The sequence below is a fragment of the Dermacentor albipictus genome, chromosome 6 (assembly GCF_038994185.2).
Source record: "Dermacentor albipictus isolate Rhodes 1998 colony chromosome 6, USDA_Dalb.pri_finalv2, whole genome shotgun sequence".
Lineage (NCBI taxonomy): Eukaryota > Metazoa > Arthropoda > Arachnida > Ixodida > Ixodidae > Dermacentor > Dermacentor albipictus.
Window position 1 is genome coordinate 70,799,452 of NC_091826.1, and position 20,707 is coordinate 70,820,158.

General features: G+C 46.2%; 1 protein-coding gene across 2 annotated transcripts in view; it reads right to left on the minus strand.

Annotated features, from left to right (window-relative positions):
- LOC135910481 (myelin transcription factor 1-like) overlaps nucleotides 1-20,707 on the minus strand; it is a 354,839-nt gene that overhangs the window by 277,325 nt on the left and 56,807 nt on the right. Inside the window, exon 1 of one of the 2 annotated variants that reach the window (XM_065442514.2) lies at nucleotides 2,967-3,011. The exons of the other annotated variant lie outside the window; for it this stretch is intronic. The gene's annotated coding sequence lies outside the window, so the exon portion shown is untranslated. Of the gene's footprint in view, nucleotides 1-2,966; nucleotides 3,012-20,707 lie in introns of those variants that run through there. 2 annotated transcript variants of the gene reach the window in all.

A 20,707-nucleotide genomic window follows, 5' to 3' on the forward strand; every position in this document is an offset into this window, starting at 1 on the left:
TCCGAACGAACGAACGAACGAAACGGACGAACGAACGAACGAACGAACGAAACGAACGAACGAACGAACGAACGAACGAACGAACGAACGAACGAACGAACGAACGAACGAACGAACGAACGAACGAACGAACGAACGAACGAACGAACGAACGAACGAACGAACGAACGAACGAACGAACGAAACGGACGGAACGGAACGGAACGGAACGGAACGAACGAACGAACGAACGAACGAACGGACGAAACGGACGGAACGGACGGAACGGAACGGAACGGAACGGAACGGAACGAACGAACGAACGTTGGCCTAGACAAAAATGGCCTAGACATTTGGAAGCATTTAAGACATGACCTCTGCACAGCTCTCAGTCAGTTAGACAGAAAACTGTTGACCTTGAACAAGATCTTGGGGCTATGGCCTCGCACATGGCAGCTACAAAAGGCCACAAAAGCGCTGCCGCGATATTTGAAAGCTACCGGATTGAGTCGGCGTCTGTGATCGTGACTGAGTGACCGAGTGATATCCCCAGTGGACTCTCTCTTCTTCTTTTAATCTTCCCGTCTCCTTTTCTCTTTCTCCAGTGTAGGGTAGCCAACCGGGCTCAGTCCCGGTTAACCTCCCTACCTTTCATTTGTCATTTGCTCTCTCTCTTGCTATATATATATATACACACATATATATATATATATATATATATATATATATATATATATATATATATATATATATATATATATATATATATATATATATATATATATATACACATATATATGCATATATGTATCCCACCTGCGGCAAGTTGTTTTTTCATCCACTGTAATTTCCATTAATTTATCATTACTTTGATTCATTTATTAAGCACATGCAATTTCCCCTATGTTGTACTTGGTGTCAATGTTTGTTGGCTTCTCATTATATGACTATTAAATATCGGGTCCCTCGGTTAACCCCGTTTCTTCTCGTTTACATATATATATATATATATATATATATATATATATATATATATATATATATATATATATATATATATATATATATATATATATATATATTATACTGCCACCGGCCTCACGGCACAATTTACAATTCTACTACTGTCTAAAATTATGAACGGAGTTATTAAGTACTGCATAATTATTGTAGACAACGAAAGCTACCATGGTGGAAATGAGAAATATCTGTAAAAATATGTTATGTGCATCTATGCTTTAAAGTTATCGTTTCGTATGTGGGCGGTTCGTCACACTTGGCTTACTCTAACACTCAACCGACAGAAAATTTTCCCTGTGCACATTATTAAAAGACCCGTTGGCTTTACACACGCATGTGTGCGTTGGTCACAGATATCGGTTTAAGAAGCTTGCATTGCTTTGCTTTCATAACCTTCGCGCCCCTTCGATATTCGCTAACATAGCGTGCCGTTTATCTAGTGCTTTCCTTTTCTCTCTCGAGCAAATAAATCATACTGATCTTGACTCCGAATGCACGAAGGCGCGCTGAAGTGGATCTGAAAAGACGCGCGATCAATTACAATGACGAACAAAAAAATACAAGAACGAAAGAAAGGAACGCGTTAACAATACTATTTGCAGCTGTTGCGACGTCCCCTCCTTTCCGCAATCACGCCGACAAGAGCTGCTTTCCTGAGAATCGGGAAATAAAAGCGTTGTTCCCGCAGAGAAGGGTGGCTGGATGATTTGTGGCGAAATGGGCCGTTTTCGATAGGCTAAAGCGTAGGAACAGCGTTCCCAAACGTTGCGACAATACAAGCGGCTGTATTCAAGTACGATTCTATTAAGGCCGAAGTAATAAACACCTAAGCAGTGCTGTTTTACTTTCTCTCTTGTTTCATCTCCTTTAAGGTACATTAAATGTGTTGAAGTGGTTTTTATGATATAGGAGGCGGGGTCTACCAAGGCTTGTCGGCCGTGATTCTGTTATATTGGCCGCGTTGAATTGTGTCAAATCTAGAAATGACAAATTGCACCTAACTTTCTTCGCGAGGAAAGCGAACGAATGGCACAAAGATGATTGCGGGCTACTGGAGACTGAGAATGTGATAAGGAGCAAGACGTTTATGAAAAAAAAAATTTTACATTCCTTCGATGATATTGATAGATATCGTCTATGTTTAGCTACATATCATTTTATGTTGTATAGAGGTGATGGCAACTGTCATCGTGCCTCACAGGCAAACTTATATGACTACATTTCCCTTACGACATGAGGGATCTATTACATTAACCTTCTCCAACAACGTTCGAATGTTGACACTGCTCATTCCCTTCTCGTATTAGCCTTACGGCGGGGTTTTTAAATCCCAGTGCTTCTTGAATCGCGGTCCTAGCTCGCCTCGCTCCCTTGGGGCGAAAGAGAATAACAGTTGTTTGAAATGTGGCCCATCTTATTAAAGCGGTGGCAGTGTAGGCGTACGTCACCCACGTTTGTAGGTCATCATCATCATCATCATCAGCCTGGTTACGCCCACTACAGGGCAAAGGCCTCTCCCATACTTCTCCAACAACCCCGGTCACGTACCCCGGTTTGTAGGTATCTAACAGAAAACACGGGCCGATGCCGAAGGCAGCGCAGTGTCCGGAAATAACCGCAGCTTAACAAGGTGTCTCAAAGTGCAATACTTCGTTCCGTAGGTAGCAGGCAACGCTACGAAGATTAGTTAGACTTCTCTCACTGCTTGCATCCAGCGGCCAAAAATAGCACGTCACGTAAGACAGAAAAATAAATAGATACGTGCGATCGAATTCAAGATAAAATTAGGTTGTATAGTTTTTATCGCAATATGCTACGTACCTGTCACAAGAACGGCGTTGACGTTCTGAACCTATTTGCGAACAAACGAACGGAGCGACGTGTTTCTGCGGCCCGCGTACACAGCGCATCATTTTCATCCTCTAAGCCTTTGTTGATAATAAAATGACTGTAGTTGTGTAGCTTACCATCGCATTTGGCCGCACTCGCGGCAACGTGGAGCGGTGAAGTGCACGGAACACGTTCCATAGCTTACGTAAGCTGTGGCACTGCACCCATTTCTCCGGTCATCTCCAGCTTCCCGCCTTTTCTGACGTCATCCACGTTCTGTAGACCTGGCCGAAGTGCAGAAGAAGCGCGCTCTTCGCTTGTTTCTGTATTTTTTGTTCTTATTTAAACGTCCTCCTTCGCCTTCCACTGTAGTACGTGTAACACGAGAAAACAACCGCGCTCCAAAAAAAATCCAAGATCACTGCCACCTCGGCCAAAGTCTCTGGGCGTGCCGTTGCCCAGACAGTCCAGTACAGACAAGACAGTTCCCAGTATTCGTTGTTTCTCGGTTTCGTCGACGAGAGTCTACTTTCTTATTATCTGCCTTCGAGAGAGCATACGTCACGGAGTACCGTCCCGCTTCTTGGTCGCCGTGACCCCGGGTCGCCGAGTCCGAGCCATCGGCCAGCGACGGATGTCTCGCGGGGCAGGGGCCACGACCAAGTCCACGGCAGCCGGAGCAACCGCGCGAACACGCGCACGGGCACACGCAACACAAGCACGCGTTTCGCTTGCCTGCCAGCCCAGCGGCAAAACTATAGCGCTGCGAGCCCCCGGTCGGAACCCGGCAGAGCTCGCGCCCGCTTTGGCGGCGGCGTTCGGCCTTCTCGGGCCTCCGGCAGCTGCCACGGACCGTAAATCGCTGCTGGGTGTCAACTTTTTTTCACCGCCGACAAGCGTGTATGCGGCGTGCGTGCGTGCGTCGGGGGGCCGCCGCGGGCCCCGGGCTCTCCCGCTTCTTCTTCTTCTTCGTCTTCTTCATTCCACTTCACTGGCAGGGTTCAGGCGCGCAGTCGGAGAGCGCTTTCTATTCGGCTGCCTGCCTGCCTGCCTGCCGCTGCTACTACTACAACTACTGCCGAGCCGCTACCACCTTCCTCCTTCGCTTCGGAGCTGCGCCCAGCAAAGGGGAAAAGGGAGCGAGTGCGAGCAAGAAAAAGAAAGAGACGAACGTTCTCTTTTGTTAGTCGTGTTTTTCGTTTCACTCCTTGAAGGAGACACACCCCCCCCCCTACCGCACGGCGTCGTGCGTCGGTCTAACGCCGTCGCCGCCGCAGCCGTTCCCGAGAACGACGCATCTTCCCGGACTCATCATCGCAGCGTCGCAGCGGCGGGGAGGGAGGTTCACACCTTTCTTTTACCGCTCTCTCTCTCTCTCTCGCTCTCTCTATTCTATGCGACTGCTCGGCGCCGTGTCTTCCTTCATTCACCCTCGTATGCTTTTTTTTTTCTTTCTTTCTTTCTTGGAGTCCGTCTTTTAGCCCCACTCTCGTTCTCTCTTCCCACCCCAAACACAACCCACTCTGTTTACTATTATATATTTATCTCGTTTTTCCAGCCCCGTCTCTCCCTATGTTTCTCGCAATTTCGCTTGTCCTGGCTCTGAGAGACGACCGGAGCTGAGGACCTCTCGGAAAGCGCGGGTTAGACTGGATCAAGAAAAAAAAGAAGTACGTCCAGATGAGTTCCCTTGAAGCGCATACTGTAGCGAGGCTGGGAACGACCCTTTCGACGTCCTTTTCGATACAGGTGCCATAATGACGCTTCAGAGAGCGTGTTACGTGGTCTCGCACGGTGGACAAGACTGGAACGCTGATTACGGCTATTTGACGGCCTCTCTGCACGTTTTCTTTCTTTCTCTTTTTTTTTCGTTTCATCACGCGCGAGCAATCGTTATAGCTGGAGCAGCAAAATGGCCTTATATTGACGGCTGCGCCGGTGCAAAACATCTCGCTCACATTCTTGAACGAGCGTGACGTGAGCAATCTAAACAGAGAAGGGGACTCCAGAGAGATGTTGACAGCTATATTTATAGTCCGCAACAACAAGGTACGTTGAACACGCAGCGGGTTGAAGTCTGCCACGTGCTAGGTAACGTCATACGACGTGCGAAGTATTTTCGGTTTTGGTTATGCGTAGAATTAACTAAACACGCGCATTGTGGGTATCAAAGCTGCCTTGCCAACAAACTGAGCGAGAACCCGCTAACAGGCGTTAACAAGCTTCGTTATGAGATAACCCTTTCGTGTTCCCTTGCTTCTTGCGCGCCTTTGCATAACTTTGGAAGAACTTCAGTTTTGCCTGGTTGTGGTGTACACTGCATATCATACTGACCGCGAATAAAGACGGGGACAGCGGAAGAGAACACACAAACAACACGGGCGGTAACTTTCAACTGGTTTAAACCAGTAGAAAATTAAACCAGTTGAACCATTTGTAAGTTACAGCCGGTGTTGTTTATGTCTTATGTCTTTATTTGCAGTGAATATAATATGTTGCATAACTTTGGTCTTCAAAAAAAAAAGAAGTGTTCCTTACATGCTTTCTCGGCAAAGCGTCTGCTAATGTTCGTTCTCTTCAGAGGACATAGACGCGTGACGCTTTTTGACATGACTGCAGTAATACTTGAAGGAGTTATCCCGATATATCGTAGCTTGCCAGCTATTACCGGGGGTTCCAAGCCCGTCACTATGTACCATGCACCTGAGCTGATTCTTCTATGTGATATTGTTGACACATGTGTCAATTTGGCCAAAGCTGCACGGATGTCTCAAGCCTTCCAAGTATCATCATCATCATCATCATCATCATCATCATCATTAGCAGCAGCAGCCGATATTTATGTTCACTGCCCAGGACGAAGGTCTGCCTCAGCCATCTGTAATTCTGCTGTGTCGCGCTAGCTGATTGCGCTTGTGCCTGCTAATTTCCTCATTTCATCGCCCCGCATAATGTTCTGCCATCCTTCACTGCACTTTCCTTGCCAGCCATGCTGTAACTCTAATGGTTCGCCGGTTATCTGCCCTACGCATTACATGACCTTCCCAGCGTCATTTATTTCTTCTATTAACGTCAACTAGAATATCGGCTATCCCCATTTGCATTGTGATCCACGCCTCTGTTATCCTGTATCAACCTTACGCATAAAAGTTTTTGTTCCATCGCTCTTTGCGTGGTACTTAACTTGTTATCGAGCTTCTTTGTTAGTGACCAAGTTTCTACCATCTATTGTAGCATCGGTAGAATGCAACGATGGTACACTTCTATTTTCGAGGACAGTGGCAAGGTCTCAGTCACTATTCGGTAATGCTTGCCGTGTGCGCTCCAATCCATTTTTATGTATTGCAATAAACGTCATCAAGTCGAATAATTCAGTCTGCGTTTTGTAGTTTTTTTTAAGGTTGCCCCGTCTGTCAGGTTTGTGTCTCAATCCTCTTTTCTGCAAGTGGTAGACGTTATTACGCTTATAATCAATTGACTCACTGACCTGATCAATCAATCAATCAATCAATCAATCAATCAATCAATCAATCAATCAATCAATCAATCAATCAATCAATCAATCAATCAATCAATCAATCAATCAATCAGTCAGTCAGTCAATCAATCAATCAATCAATCAATCAATCAATCGATCGATCGATCGATCGATCGATCGATCAATCAATCAATCAATCAATCAATCAATCAATCAATCAATCAATCAATCAATCAATCAATCAATCAATCAATCAATCAATCAATCAATCAATCAATCAATCAATCAATCAATCAATCAATCAATCAATCAATCAATCAATCAATCAATCAATCAATCAATCAATCAATCAATCAATCAATCAATCAATCAATCAATCAATCAATCAATCAATCAATCAATCAATCAATCGAGAATTCTGATGGAAAATGTTTTCTCTCTAGGATACGTAAAAATGTGGACAAATGCCTGCAATGACATTTAATTTTCTGTACTACGGATCCATTTTTTTGCCTGTGCTTGCCAAGAGAAATTAAAAATTACGGAATATGCTTTATTGTAGTCTCAATAGAGAAAAACATCCCTCAGTTTCTGAGACATTACAAAGGCTGCGCCGCCACCACTGCAGATATAGCTGGAAGGTGCCTATACGACAGCCATCGGAGTTGTATAGCATGTCTATGGCATGAGACCACGGGGAGCATTTTTAGTTTCGCGAAAGCCTCAAATTGGACTGCTATAGACATTCAGGAGAGATTCCCATGCGAATATTTTAGCCCTCAGCCACTCTGCCGGTAGTTATTCAGGGGCGCCGCTCAGTCACCCCTTCTGTCAAGAGTACAGATGAAAATAGCAACACGGAAAGTCAAGCGACAACGAGAATCCAATAAGGATAAAGTGGGCCTACGCTTGAGGGGGTTCTTTGCCTCAAGGGTTTGTTGCGGCCTCAGTTTCTTTCTCTGTGGTGATGTCTTGTGTATCTTCAGGCGTTTTCCTTTATTATGCATCACGTTTATCTGAAAAGAAGTGGGGAGTGCCACTTTTAGGGTGGGCACCGGTATCTTCTAACGATAGTACATTAAATAGAAGCGCAGTGGGAAATAAGCTGCCATCACGTGACAACTTAGAGATGATATGTACGAGACAACGTATAAGATTGGAGCGTGGAATGATTGCCACATTAAAATCAATTTGATATCTGGGCCTTTGGGAAAATTAATAAAACACGTGCTTGCGGCGGCAGCATGATAAATGCGAGTGGAGTTGTTTCCTTCACAACGCAAGGAATTGAGAATATTTGCTTACGAGGCAACCGGCCTGCATTCTTCGTCAACTTGGTTCATTCAGGATCGGTTTAAGATTTGAAGAATAGTGCGTCAAGTTCTAGTAAAAATGCTGTCTGCGAAAAGGTGTCGCTTGTTGGTCTTCGAACCTTCCGCCGGAAAACTTTGAAAGGATGCAAGAGGGGTGCTTGCTTCGAGAAAGTTGATGCAGACAAGTTTTAAATAAATACGTGCTAGTACCATCTCGCTCATAATTTTCGGACCGAAAAATTCACAGTCTGAAAAAAAAAACTAGAACCACAAAGGTTAATTTTTTGAATGTTGAACAAAAAAAGGCATATTGCAGTCTTGTAAACTGCCCCTTTAGAGCATCTAAAGCAGACAAAATTGATATATTGAGCATATATGAAATTTGTTGTCATCACCTCCTTATCTCGAATTGTCTGCTTGGAACCCATACACTCTTCTACACTTTGCCCATGTGGGCTTATAAACTGCTAATTGTGTGCGACAACTGTGTGCTTGTTAAATTATTTAGCTCTTCCCATGTCGTGCTTTCCTTCATCAACCAGAACAACACAAGCACTTCTGCCCATCAGTGTTATTCTGGCACGCACAACTTAACGTGACGATCTACATTGCTTTCTTTTTTGGTTGCTGTTTGTTTTGTGAGGCCGACTGCGATAAGGCACCTTTATCTTTCTTTTTGATAATTTTACGTTTATACCTCGAATGTGCTGCCGTCTGCTTCCTACGTAATAGGGGCCGATGGACTGATCAAATTGCTCTTTCTATTCTCGGTCTTCCTCATGTAAGCAATTCTCAAATGAACAAACTTCTAACTTCAAGCCTTCCGGACCAGAAGCCGGGTTCAGTTCCTCTAGCCAAGCCGCAAGTCGGCCCGGCCGAGGCGCAAACCCTTTGTCCTTCTCCAGCGAGCAGCGTCCCCGACGCCCCTCGGAGCTGGGCTCGTGCGTCGGGCTCTCGAATGAGCTCGACCGCGCTCCCGGCGCGTTCCAGCTGGGCTTTACTGAATTAAAACCCGCAGCAGCTGCACGATAGCAGCCGCTGCTCGGGGAGAGTCCCGAAATATGTGCTGGGCGATGCCGACGGGCTCGCCGGCTTAAGCCGCGTCTGTGACACCCTCGCCCGCTGCCTTTGCCGCCTAGGCAAATGCGAGACCCCGGTACAGTCGCTCTTTTGCCAAACGGATCACGCGAACCCACACCGCGTGGGAGAAGAAAGCTTACAGGGGGAGAGCTGCGCCGATGTCGGACTGGCTTCGAGAGCGTTGCCATTTCTTAGCGCTGAGCCGAGCGCGCACTTGCGTGGTTTACCCTGCGAGACAGGAGTGCAGCGTTGTGAAAGCTGTACAAAGGCGGTGGCAGCCAGTCGGTGGTCTCCAGAATGCGTCGTAGTTGAGGCTGATTATTGAAGTTTTCTGCAAGAAATTACTTCAGAGCGGACGCGTGTGCGATTTAGGAAAAGGAAAATGTAACCAATTACGATTGCATTTACTTCATTGAACATTGTAATTGAGAACAGTGACCGATTACTGCCCCTGGAAAGTAAATAAGTAATTACTAAAAAAGAAATCAGCTAATTTTACGAAACTTCAGATTTTGTATTAACCGCCGAGCCGAACAGTGCTTCAGTAACTGTCCCGGATGGCATGAGCAGTCACAGTATCTTGCGTTTATGAATTCGTATGCGAGCGGAAAAAGGGAGGAAATACAAAGAAAGTTATTCTTGATTACGCCCGAGCGAATGCCGATATACTGATTGGTGATCTTTTGAAACTTTTTTCTCTCGAGTTTTATGCAGTCCTCCTATCTTCGCGGAGCAAGCATGAACTGGGCTTTCATTCGTGACAAGTTCATTTTCTTTGAAGTGCATCCTTAAAGTAAGAATAACGGCATCGACGCCAAGCGCATGGTTTACGACGCACGTAAAACGTAGCATTCGCTAAAAGAAACGTTTAGCGTCAAAAGCGAAGTTATCAACTTCTGAGGAAGATTGAATGCGCCATCGTCAACATGCGCACTTGTGCAACACCGAAATGACAGCGGCCAAGGACACATTTTTAATGACATTTCAAACATGCTCCAAAACGATAAAAATTGAAAGTTCTTAACCATAACTACAAGTCAAGTTCAACGGTATCGTTATTCAAGGACGGCGATATTTCTTCTGGACGAGTGGCTTTCGAACTTAATGAGTTTTTTCTCGCCTGTTTTCGCGATTGTGAGTCCACTACCAAGTAACCTTCAATTTCCGATTTTAAATTCGACCGTGCACAGAGTAATTATTACTCCTGAAGGAAAACAATCATCCGTTGACCGTCTTCCGACTAACTCTACACCTAGTCCCGATGGCTTACGCCCCAACTGCTCAAACTAGCGAAACCTGCAATATTTCACGTTTGAGTCGCCCTAGTTCAACAATCTATTGGCATGGGATGTGTTCCAAGCGATTGGGAAGTAGCTCGTGTCATTTACATCTATATTTATTTAGTACATACTGCAGACCTTTCGGTCCAAGCAGAGGGGCAATACAATGAATGCAAACAAAGGAGAACAAATTAGGAACAAGCAAGTACAAATTTATAAAATTTTTAGTCACACTGTGTCTGTAAACTGACGTTCCAGTATAATATTGTTCTGGGAAAAAAAGAAAGTTTAAACGTGTCACTTCGAGCATAATAGGGTGTTAGTGAGTCCAGATGATGCTGTCTTGTGTGCCGTGTTACTGCAGGCGTTATATAAGTCGATGCTTTCATTTCAAGCCTGTTGTTGAGAAGAAGGCAAAGGAACTCAAGCCTTAGCTGCTTTCGGCGTGATCCAAGATTGGGTATGAAATTTTCTGTCATAATATCTGTTGACTCAACTAAGGCCTGAGTTTCGGTAACGTGTGTCGGTAACGAGTAACGAGTTCCGGTAACGAGTGCCGGTAACGTGTGCCAAGGAAACATAATGATGATAATGATTTCTACGGATGCCGTGAAACCTGGGTGAAGTGCTGTCAGACGTTGTCGTTAAATGAAGAATGAGGGACAGCTACGAAAGAAAAGGAGAGAGAGAGTAGGAAAGAATGAAACGCCAGCAGCACGCGGACAACTTCCACGATATGGCAGCGCGATATTTAGAGTGTACTTTGTTGATGTATGGTGCCTATTGTTCAATTAGTAGAGCTCTATGGTTGTATGTGCATCGCACTGTTTGGCAGGCGGTCATTTGAGAAGGCAAACTTGCTATGCGGGAACCTCGGGAGAAAGAATGAAAGGCCAACATAAATGGATGACATAGCGATGCTATTCCAATTCTTTTCCCTTCCAGGCTTTGTTAGTGGCCCGGTCTTAATCTTAAAACCTGTGTTACCACCGTGGTCTGCCCGTCACAGGTAGTAAATAGAACCTAGCGAAATGGTTTCCTAAGCTGTACCTGTCCAGTTTGTGCCTAAAGAAAGAGGCGACATTTGACTCTTGCGTGGACAAAGGATTGTCAAGACGAGAGCTCGGAAGGCCTCCATTGTGGTCCACGCGTGCAATACGCTGCGACGTAATGAAATAACACTCTCAGCACTGGCTACAAAGTCAGGGGATGTCCAAGTGAGGCGCACATACTCTAAAGGGCGAGAGACCGTATTAATTAACGATTACGTTCATTTTCCCTTATTTTCTCGCCCTTCGTCAGTGGCTCGCATGAGGTCTCAGTCTCTCACTAGGAACGGCGATAACAAATGAATGGAATCGCAGGCAAAGATTCCTTCCGCGTGGGACTAAAGAATTGCGATCAGTTTTCTTCGTACGAGTAGAGTCGCACCGCATTTTCGTAGATGGCGCTGACGTGAGCCCGTCAGCACACCCAGTCCACGTACGCGCGCTGCGGGCGACAGGTGTTGGCTTCTTAACACGCGACGGCACTCGGCTAATGACGATGCCCCTGCTCCGGAACTAAACGCACATCTGTGTCCGTGAGCAAGCAGCGAGAACACACGCACAAAAAAATCTCCAAAGACAAAAAAAAAGGAACGAGCAGCAAACTTAAGCCCGTTTATTAGAGCTAGAAGAGCGATAATAAAAGAGCGGATTGCAGCTGACAGAGAGGAGGTGAGTAAAGGCTATACTAAAAAAGGGGCGACGATGCCGTCAGTGGCGAACGGCCGTAGCACGTGTGAAGGTGGCCGCGAAGTCGCAAGAGAGGACGCGCATCCCCGTGAACGAGCGTGGGGAAAGAGCACTAAACGAGAGAAAAGAAAACGAGGAAAAAAACGTGCTTGCGAAAATATCAGCAGAAACGAAGCCAACGGGGGAAAAAGGGGAGGAAATGGGTATAAGGCCTGACCGAATCCACGGGAACAGAAGGCGAAATAGGGATGTAGAAGAGAAAAAAGTAAATGAATATATAGGGGAATAGAAACGCTAAACGGAGCGCGCGTAAAAACAAAAGCAGAGGAGAAGGAAGGAAGCAAACGAGCAGCGCCCCCCCCCTCCCGCCTTCACCTCAAACGCCACAGATGCGGAGGAGCGCGGATGAGTCGAGGGAGAAACGGGATGCGGGAAAGAAGAAGAAGCCCGTACGGGAAAAGGGAAGAAAGACAAAAAGCAAACGGATCGAAAGGAAGGCAGCAGGAAGCGAGAGAAGAGCTAAAGTGATGCGCGAAAAGAGTCAGGGAAAGGACGCGAAGCAACGGGAAAAAAAGGGGAAAACGTGGCCGCGAAGAAAGCGAAGAGAAGCGTCGGATAAAAAGGGAAGCGTGAGACAGTGAGCAGGGAAGATCGGTGGTGGCGCGAACAGCAAGACGAAATGGGGATGGTGCAGCAGGGAGAAGAATAAAACGGGGTGAAAAAAGAAAAGGTGGTATACGGAGCAGAAGGAGAACAAAAGGGAAAAAGAAGGAAAAGAGCAGTTGGCGAGAGGTTCAAACGACGACGCCTTGGGTTGAAATGAGCCACGGAATCTGGGATGAAGGAATTAAGAAAAATGAAAGGAGCAAGTGAATTAAAAATTTAATGAAATCAAGGAGGTGGCAAAAACAAAGAGGGGAGCGAAATGATGAGAGAGAGAAACTCGTGATGAGTAGGTGTACGGGAGGAAATTGTTTAAGAAAAAAGAAACTGCCTACAACTAAAGTGTATGTGTGGGAAGGGGGGGGGGGGGGGGCGTTGTCTTATGTACACTTTTGCTTCGGCCGTAATTAGCGCTCCGTGATCTTGGCTTGCGGACGTCTTAATATTTGCGTTGATTGAGAGTGCCCTCCGCCCAGCCGTTTCTTACTTCTTTTATCACTCCCTTGCTTTTCAGTCATACCTGTGAGCAATTAAATGAAGACGCGTTCAGTTTATGTGCTTGTACTGACTCTGTTATCTCAGCTGCTTCATTTAAATTTTTATGCCGTCTTCTCGACCTTGAAACTATGCGTGACTTTAATATAAACAAAGTTTTTCGATTGACTTTCTATATCAGCAGCTACCTAAATAGAACTCGTTGCGATGAAGAAGAAAGGTTTTCGTCAAATGCATCTAATAACAGAAAAGCTTGTCGTGTTTTGAATGTGACTTTTCTTATCTTGGCTTTTTATAGGTAATCTTGTGTTTAGGTAAGAACGTATAGCGCACATATAAAAAGTTCTCGTACAATTTTTTCATCCATCCAGTTATTAGAAAGAAAAGAAGAACGGGCACACTCCGGTATCACGGATGCAGCGAAGTGGAAAGATACGCATATACGTTTTTCTCATGGCAGACATCAACAAGAAAAATAGCTATTTGATCTCAGAACGAAGGCAAGTGAAACGTGAAATAGAGCCATGGTTAACGTTATCAGAACTTATCGAAGTCACCTGAAGGTACAAGCAAAAAGAAAAATTGAGAAAAAAAACAGGTTTTTTATTAAAATTGGAGAGGATTACCTGACAGCACGACTTGCAGGGCACTGAGTGTGAAAACGACTAAAAATAGAAATGACACGCATAGGCCACTTAATTCAAAGTAAAACTAATTTAGACAGCTCGTTGAGACCTAAGTGAATTACTAGCAACACAGCGGGCTCAAGAGTTGGCGAAAAACGAAAGGATGAAAAAGAACACATGAAAAAAAAAACACAGGAAGGAAAAACATGTATGACGAGCGAGTACTAGGAAAACTTTTGTCTTTCAGAATAAAAGTGGAAACGGCAGCACACGCGACAGGGAAGCTACTATTTTGAGCGCCTTAGTCAGAACATAAGGAAACGCTAAAGCGAAAGGCCAAGTCAAGCTGTGCCAGGAAATTACACGTTTAGAATGCCCACGTATTACCGTGGGCAGAGGTCCCGTAAGCTAGATACGTAGAGAAACAAAATGAACTTGCGGCAAAGCTACCTTCGAGTTCCAACTCTGCCTCTATTTGGACGGCACTCTTTTTGGCGGCGTCCGCTCCAGACTGGATTTCTGTTAGGCTAAACATAGGTTGCACTGCTTTCTGAAAGAGCTAAGACTTAGCTTAACAAGTGTGGGAAATTAAAAACGACGAGAACGGGAGCTCAGACAGATTATCAATGAACCAAGAAAATCGGCCGTACGGCACAATAGAAGGTTTTTGCCTAGATGTTTTTTTCTTTCGCCAGCAATCAACCTTTTTTGTTTCACATAAAAAACCCTTTTATTTTTCACAAAAACAAAATTTTCATTAACTGTCTTGGTTCACATGTATACGGTACCAAGCGAATGCCGCACAGTCTCAACAGGTTAAACTTTTCATTTCAGTCTAAGTTAAAAATGTTTTCTTCGAGGAAAATGGATCCTCCCACATGCGTGATACAGTGTGATAGGTGAAGAGAGTGAACGGTCATGGTCCTTCGCTTTCGCGTTCATGACCACGCAGGCAAAGCCAGGACAACGCAATGTATCGCTCAAGGAAATAGCCTAGACGTATCCAAATATATAAACCATCGAGTATCTTCGTACGAATTGTCACTTTGCATTTAATAAAATTTATACATCATATACATCATATGCGTCACATACAACTTTATGCCAATCTGACTTCGGCTATTTATACATTCATTTTAAGGTCACGACTATTAAGGAGAATTAAAGAAAAAGGGGGGGGGGAGGGCGGTGTTCAGAAGCAAATTCAACAGGGAAAATCCCACCAGAAAATGATCCAGGAACGTTCGAACCTATAGACTACTTAGTAGCCACGTAGAAGTAATCGCTTTGTGTAACTAGGAAAATGTACTGTTGTATACTAATTCATCCCTGGCTATTTACACGAGCCTTTTATGGTCACGCGTCTATTTGTACGGGTCGTTTATGGTCACGAGTAGAATGAGACTTACTCCACTACCGGAGAGAATTGATAAGGGGAGCACATTATCTTCGGGTTGATTGATGCGGAGTGTAGCATTACCGAACTCAGCTCCATATCACCTCGCAATCAAGTACAAAATAAAATAAACGTACGCCAGTACATCGATTATGCATCAGGCTCAAATACCAGATGATAGTGCAGCCAATTAGTTAGGTGGACCATCTAATCCGTAGAGTAGGTAATTAGGTGTCGGTTAGTCTTGGAGATCCATGACTATCAGAAGACGCAATCGAGGCTAGCCGAAAATGTAATGGAGTGGTGGGATTAAGAATTCTGAAAATATGCACTGGGATGCGATTGGCAGGCTACTTTGGCAATCGGAGAACTTAAGGAGAGGCATTTATCGTACTGAGGACTTGGAATGAGTTGCACGATATTGAATGATGTTGCCAGACTTCAATTTGGTGAAGCAACGGAAAGGCTCGAGTAAGTCACACGGAGCAGTATTGTTCCCAGACACCACCATGCTTAGAAAACAGAGTGCAAGAGATAACGGTTTTAAAGGGAAGCTTTATTTACTACCCCCCCCCCCTCCGCCCCACACGCACACTCTTTTTTTGATGCTGTTTTGCCGATTCCGCAGAAAGAAGTGAGCATAAAGGGGTCCGAATGTCCATTGAGCGAGGAGCTTTAAGCGGCATGAAAGTGATGAACTTGCAGTGAAGACATTTCAGTAAACATAGAATTTTTCGCCTACAACCAATTGCGCATATCCTAATATATGTTTTGGTCTTTCGCATGCTACAGAGATTCCAGATTATTAACAAGCAAAAATAAACTTGTGACACTGCGCGAAGGTTCACACAGATCAGGATTCGGCAGACGTGCTGCTTGCACTGTTTCGAACAAAAGAAATAAACGCACAAAAAAAAGAACACAGACGGTCTTCTAAGTAACAAAGACAATGCGCGCCGTAACGAAGACATATAGATATGGATGAAGGCTGACGAGCGTGAGACCGGAACCTGCTGGACTATCTCGCAAAGAAGCGACCGTTTCTTGTTGGCGTGCTCCGCTCTATGCAAGCTACAGAAACACGTGTCCAAGCAGCAGAATAACTCATCACGGATGGTCCTGTCACTTTGGCCGCTGCGGCGCAGTAGTGCGGTACCAGGAGTTTTGCAAGCCGAGCAACTTTTGCCTTGCACCGGGCATCCGTCCAACAAATCGGCGACGCGCACTGTGCATTCCTCCACCATGCGCCTGGGAAGCGCGCGCTAAAGCGGCATAAACGGCGGACGGGGAAAAAAAATAGGGATGCGGTCATTATGACAAAGCGCATGGCGTAAAGGAGAAGGAAAAGAGGGGAGGAGGTCACGGAATGGGAGTGGTTAGGGCGGTTGAAGAGGAGTGGGGGTTGAGGGAGGGTGGGGAATCAGGAGTCGAGGACTAAGAAGAATCGGTGAAAAAGGAAGAAAAGGGAGAAAAACAAAATGAAAACCCCCCACACTCGCTGCGTCTTGCGCCGTCCCACGCTTCTCCCGCTGCGACGCACAACTACTTGGGCAACAGTCCAACGAAACGTCGGGAGCTCCACCAGCAGCATACGTCGCACTGCCGTATACGACTGGAGTAGACTGCGGTGGCGGCACGAGAAGAGAGGGGGAGAGGGGGAGGGAAACAACGGACACAGACATCGCTCGCGACGTTTCCCAAACACGGGACCGCGCGGAATGTGGAAGAGAATAGAGAGTTGGGGACAGGGGAAGGGAAGGTGGGATGCGCGGGGACTGGGAAGGGGGAAAGGTTGTAGGGAAGCGGTGGACGGGAAGTGGGGGAAGAGGGGGGCAAAAAAAAACCTGGCTGCGCGTGACTCTGCCGAGTGCGGCAAGAGACGCTTTCGCCCCCTTGCCTTTCTTTTTTTTTACCCTCCCCGTCTCACGTCCTTGCCTGATGGCAAGACAGATGATGAAACGAGGTCCTTTCGACGCGGCGCCGCCGTCCCCAATGGAGGGCGCCATTAATATTCTTGCCACCGGAGTTTCTTGGTAGCGTTGGCGTCGGGCCCGCGCGCTGCCGCTTTGCTGGCTGCACACGCGGCTGCGGGGAAGCGTGCGCGTTCGCGACGCTTTTCCTGCGCGTCCCTTTTCGTACGCCTCACCTTCCCTCCTCATTGCAGAAGAAGGACGCTGTAAGGAAGCCGTAGGGAAGAACACTATGGTCCCCTTACACCCGTTTTAGGGACAAGCAATGAAGAGTGAGTGTAGGAGAGGTAATTTATACGGAAGAAGCGTAGGGACGAACAGTAAAAGTACCGCGCCTTCTGTGGCTCTCACTAAAAGAGAGAACGATATGGGAAAATGGGGTGATGGGGAACGCAGAGACAACCACGCCCTATTTAAGGATGTGCGCCGGGATAGAGCATAACAGAACAATTGGAGAGGGGAAAAGAGTAATCGGGAATCACTGCGACCTCCTCATTCCTCCGTTCGAGACACGTGTGCAGATAGCACATAAGGGATCGAGTGAATAGGGAACGGAAAGGGAGCTTTCATAACGAAGACACAAGCACCTTAGCAGGATCAGATGCCACAGGCCCAACCCCATTTCGTGCTTACTCTCGGCATGCTGGAAATTCAGCTTCAAATCCTCCCGCAGTTCTCACTGGCTACACTTTTTCGCTCATCGAGTTGAAGCCCTGTAATATGGTGTACCGGATGGCTCCGTCTTAAAGGGAACACTGGAGTTTAGCATTTGGCCATTGGTTGCGGTTAAGATAATCAATACGGGCCTAGATATGATTTCTTTTTATTAAGAAATGCCTCCTTACAGCACACTTCTCGTTTTCTAGAAATAGTAAAAAAAAAAACATGTAGCACTTCTAATGCTCCTGCTATCTGTTATGTGTGCTGTTTAGGAATGAACCATATACTTTTTCGGGTGCTTGTCCCTGGTACTCTGGACCCAGTGCGTTTGCGGTGATGTTAATGGTGTATCCACACGACGGACGGCTCCGCGCAAATCTGTGCCGCGGACGCTTATTCCGCCACCCGTCCGGCTGCGAAGCGCATCCAGATGTCGGACGGATTGCGCAGATGACCACGCCGGAAAAATAAAGATGGCGGCACCACCCGAAGCGACTGCCGTCCGCCTCGAACCTGTCAAGTCATCGTCGTCCACTGTGTGGCCCATAACTTTCAAACTGAGGATTGTATTTGGTTTAAATTTTTGTCCAGAAGCTTCGACAGCAATGTATTCGTAATCAGTGGACATCGTTTCCGAAAGCGATACTCAGATTCTCGGCGTGTAGGCTTAGAGTGGCTGTATTGGCTGGACATGGCCTCGACGATGTTGCGGCGGCCCAGGCGGATCTCAGTGGCTGTAAGTTAATATAATTGCTTGTTTTTACTCACTCTAGATGGCGCTATCGGTGTAACAAAGACTTTGTCATAGGTTTTTTCACTCTGAATGAAAATGGAGATCGAAAGCAAACGACGGTTGGCTGCAATGGCTGTTGTTCTGTCCGAATTTGACAAGAATGGTGTCAGTAGTGATGAAGCTGTTTGAGAAAGATCCCAAAGCTGCGCTTGTTGCCAGACTGTAGAGCACGCTAGACTAAATCCGCAGCATTCGACCCCCAAAATGCGTATGCGAAAAATAGCTCGGCATTTTCCGTCCGTGGGGGTTGCGGACGACGCGCGGACGGCACAAATCCGTGACGCGTAGTCACGTGATGCGCAGTCCGTCGCGAAAAAGACGGATTTCGTCCATCGTGTGGATCCACCATAACCAGCATACGTATGAGATTAGGTGAGGTTACGTTTATGTCTCATGGAATAGGGTATTAATAATTGCCAAGTGTCGCACGCACAGGAATCGCGGCGAACTACAAATGCAAGCTGCGCTGCGGCCTCTTGTGCATGACTTGCTGTTTATGCCGACGAACCTACCGCATACTACAATGTTCGGCGTGGTGACTCATCGGGCCTATATCTTTTTTAAATCTTGAAGTTTCTATTCCAGATTACATGTTTTATAAAATACTGATGACAGCGGTCAGCGCTGAAATCGAGTTCGAAGTACCCCGCCTGATACGTCAGTGGTTGATAGCTGCAAGTGCTCACGTGGTGGACGTCTGTTTTCACGTGAGACTTCTATTGTAAAGTGCTTAATTCGCGCCTGACCTAGTCCCTCGAATATTCAAATTAGGTTCACTTGCAGGAAGGGTGTACCTGCCCTGAGAGGGATATGGAGGAAGTCGGTTCTCGCAGTGCAGAAATTTGCATGCGATGCTCGATAGTGTGTGTGACTTACCTGACTTCTTTGTTCCGTAACTCCTCCGTTCCTAAGTTGGGACTGTCTTTGTTCGAACAAATTCATTTTTTTTCTTTCGTTTTCCCAATGCGAGCTAGATAGTTAGAGCCCAGTAATCAGGCTATTATTGTACTATTTCATGATCACGTCGCATGACCTGTTCCTCCCGTTTAAGTATGCACTAACTACTCCAAATAAGCACCCTTTTACGCATGGTAGAGCCACTGTCAGACATAACCCGAACTATGAATTAACATACATAGTAAGTAAAAGTTAAAATACGTGGGCTACAAAGAGAAAAGACCAAACGTTTGGGAATGAATTCGCAATAAGCTTGCGCCTTTCAAGGCACCTCAACCAAAAATATCCAGCACCCTCTTCTCCAGAAGCAAAAACGCGCTTAAGGCATGTTAAGTTAAGTTTTCAGGCGACTGTGCATACACATACTGTCCAGGCAGCAATCGTTTTAATAAACCTAACTGCGGAAATTCGCACACAAAAATTAAGCAAATAAATGTGGTTGCTTCTGGAAAAGGACTTCTGCGTGCAACGTTATCTGACTATTTCAATTACTTGAACACTTTCACTATCGGAAGGTTTTATAAAACCAATTGTGGTTTTTCCAAAGAATAATCAGCATGTGCGCATGACCCAATGCCCTTTTTCGAGAATTTGCATGCTCTGGGTTAAAAGAAGTGCTGCTGTTGCAAAAAGAAAAAAAACGGCACACCACATCTCAGGATCGCTGTCGACGGCAATGTGTTTCGCAATGAATTAATCCAGCTACAAACCTATTGTCACAGTGAAAACGAGTTATGCGTGACGCGTTTGATAAGCGGGGCTCCTGTTTCGCGCTTCCCTAAAAAACATTCGATGGCATTCATATGGTACAGCTGCCGCGTAGCCTATGCGTGGCCTCTGAAATGCGTGGGCGGGCCGGTGTGTGCGACCGCTGAGAAACGCGTAACGCGGCCACCGGTCTGCTATATCACGCTTCATTTTTTTTGGACACGCTGAGCCATCTGGTGGCGCTGCCAGGAAGTCCGCGTGTGGCCTCCGAGACCCTGGTGCGTGCGAGCGGTGAGAATTGTTCTCTCGCTTACCTAGTGAAACATAATCGGTGACCCAACTTGGCGAGAGGTTCATTGGAAACCGGCACCTAACCAGTGCATTTGTGGCACAGTTAGCTGAGGTGTCGGGTTGCTGTCTCTGAGAAACCATTGTGGCGTGGCCTCGATTCCCTTCAGCGTCGGAGAAATTAAAGGAATCTGTTTCCTTCATTGTACAGTTGCACACACCCCCTGGCACATGCCCAACGAACAAAACTGGCATCGGAGAGGTTCACTGGAGACCAGCCCAGACCGAGTGAGACGTACCCAGTGCTTCATGTCGGCGTCAAAAGAAAGAGAAAAGCAGGGAGGTTAACCAGAATAACGTCCGGTTGGCTACCTTACACCAGAGGAATGGGAAAGGTGAAAACAAAGATGACAGGGAGAGAGAGAGAGGAGGGGA